The sequence below is a fragment of the Berghia stephanieae genome, chromosome 9 (assembly GCF_034508935.2).
Source record: "Berghia stephanieae isolate SIO BIC M18660-M18661 chromosome 9, UCSD_Bste_1.3, whole genome shotgun sequence".
Classification (NCBI taxonomy): Eukaryota; Metazoa; Mollusca; class Gastropoda; order Nudibranchia; family Aeolidiidae; genus Berghia; species Berghia stephanieae.
Genome location: NC_088368.1, coordinates 18,101,162 through 18,103,661, shown reverse-complemented (window position 1 = coordinate 18,103,661; position 2,500 = coordinate 18,101,162).

Here is a 2,500-nt window from a genome sequence, read left to right as displayed (position 1 = left end):
TCACCCCCCCCCCCCCCCCCCCCCCCCCCGGCCGATTGGATTACCGAAAAAAACGTCGCCGGCTTTTTGCGATTTGGATTTGATTGATTTTTTTTTTTTAATTGTGCAACTTGTGACAAGAAACTTAACAAATTACTGCTTTACAACCTTTGGATTAAACATACAACAATTGTGGACTACTTTTTATACCATTATGAAGACTAGCATCCGGGGGTGAGAATAGTCACTTCGATTTATAATATGTTAATATTAGAGATTGTGGATTAACTCTCTCCTTACCAACCATAGGAAAATCGTCACATTCGTTACGATGTAACAAATAATTTTCTCATCCTGATTTCAATCGTACATCAGAATATTTAAAGGATGTGTGCGGCTATGTGGTCGTGTGGTATGACACTCGCTTTCGGATCGGAAGGTGCTGGGTTCGAGCCTCGCTCGGCGCATAGTTGAGTCCTTGGAAAAGACTCTTTACTCACATTCTCTCACCGTCCTCAGATGTAAAATGAGTACCTGGCCGTTAACAGCGTTGTCTTTGTCCGAAAAATTGTAACATCGCCTAACAGGCATGTCCCGTCCTACAAGTTAAATGTTGCTGTTGACCAGGGACCCCTTGTAAAGCGCTTTGAGCACATTTAGTGGATATTGCGCTATATAAAAGCTCAATTTATAAAGATCAATTTATATAGTATAAAAAAAGTAGTCCTTCAGAGTCATTTGGCCCATGGAGCGGGAGTTGATCCCAGTTTCCATAGCGTGAAACAGACAATAGCAATTGCTTGCTACCCTTCAGATAGGACTCTAGCCTATCGCAAAGTACTTCTTTCCGCCATATATATCCAGAAGACCCAGCTACCCAATAATCACTGCTGGGCTGACATGGGAAGGGGGGTGGTGGTGGTCAGATTTTTAAAAAACTCGACCGCACCCGGGATAAATCTTGGTCTCTTTGCGTGTGAAACGAGTGCTCTACCAACTAAGCTATCGGAACCCCCTTTATATGGTATTTTAAAATAAAATATGCCTTTTTTCGCCACGATATCATAAGATATCGTCGCCTAGGCATTCCACGAAGGAATATAGATAACTCATCAAACAAGATGTCTGATGTCAACAGGAATCACCCATGTTGTCCAAGTGAGCAAATTGGGGGTTGATAATCTTGCTCAAGGAAAAAAAAAACGAAAGTGCCTGAAGCGGGGTTCGAATTATATGGTATAATGTGTGGAAAAAAGTCTCTGGAAAGTTTACGAATCAGTATTTTGTATATTGTGACATCCACTGAGGCATCATGGTGATTGGTGCTATGTGTTTTGTCAAAACAAAATAAAAAAAGCCTATAACATCCGCCAGTCGGATATAGATAGTTCGAAGATGACGTCACTCAGGCCTTTGTTATTGTTTTTTGCCATCCACGTTTATGAGTAATGCTCACTGAACTGTATTAACCCGACTATAAACGTTCATGGATACACACAGTTTTGTGTGTTGGTCCGTTATACTTCCGGGTGGCAATGTTATGAGCTTCTATCTATAAAGTACCAATACACAAAACTATTCTCACTTTACTCATAGCATCAATACCAGTCCCGTGAGGATTATATATTATTTTTGTCATTATTATTAATTGGTCATTTATTAAGGCGCTGAACTTGGTAGTAAATGTATTGATGCAATACAAAAACTTCGTTGAAGCGTCGCCACCGTTAACTAAAAGCCTGACACTGACCAAAAACGAAGTGACTATTCTCATCCCCCTAGTCTAGGATGCTAGTCTTCATAATAGCAGTCCACAATTGTTGTATGTTTAATCCAAAGGTTGTAATGCAGTAATTGTTAAGTTTCTGTCACAAGTTGCACAATTAAAAAAAAAAAAAATCAATCAAATCCAAATCTCAAAAAGCCGGCGACGTTTTTTTCGGTAATCCAATCGGCCGGGGGGGGGGGGGGGGGGGGGTGAGAATAGAGGCTGCCGACCAAAAAACTGACGTCAAAATGCCAGTCTTTGGCCACATAAGAAAACAAATCGTGTTCAACCAATGGGACCACTTGTTTCCATGAGCTCTCCTAACGACAACTCACTAGGTGGTGCAAAAACCAAATAATGACGTCAAAATGCCAGTCTTTTTTGGGGTTTTTTCAGTGTCAGGCTATACCATAACTATGGCTACGGTTGAAGTCTCATAAGTAAAAATGACACCGCTCATATTCGAATGTTAGTGAGAAAAAAATATATACAAACAAAGAAACAAATAAATAATCAACAATTACAACAACAACAACAAAAACAGAATTCACCAATTTATTTTTTCATTCTTTTTTTTTTTTTTTTTTTTTTTTTTTTTTTTTTTTGTTTGAGAATTCTCAATCAGATCTTCATCTTATAGGCTAAGGAACTAACCCAGAGAATATAATTTCTTGTGGCTTCACGGATCACTTCAGTTATTTCTTTTTAAAATGAATTGAAATGTAAATTCTTTTTTCAAACCATAAGGTGCTG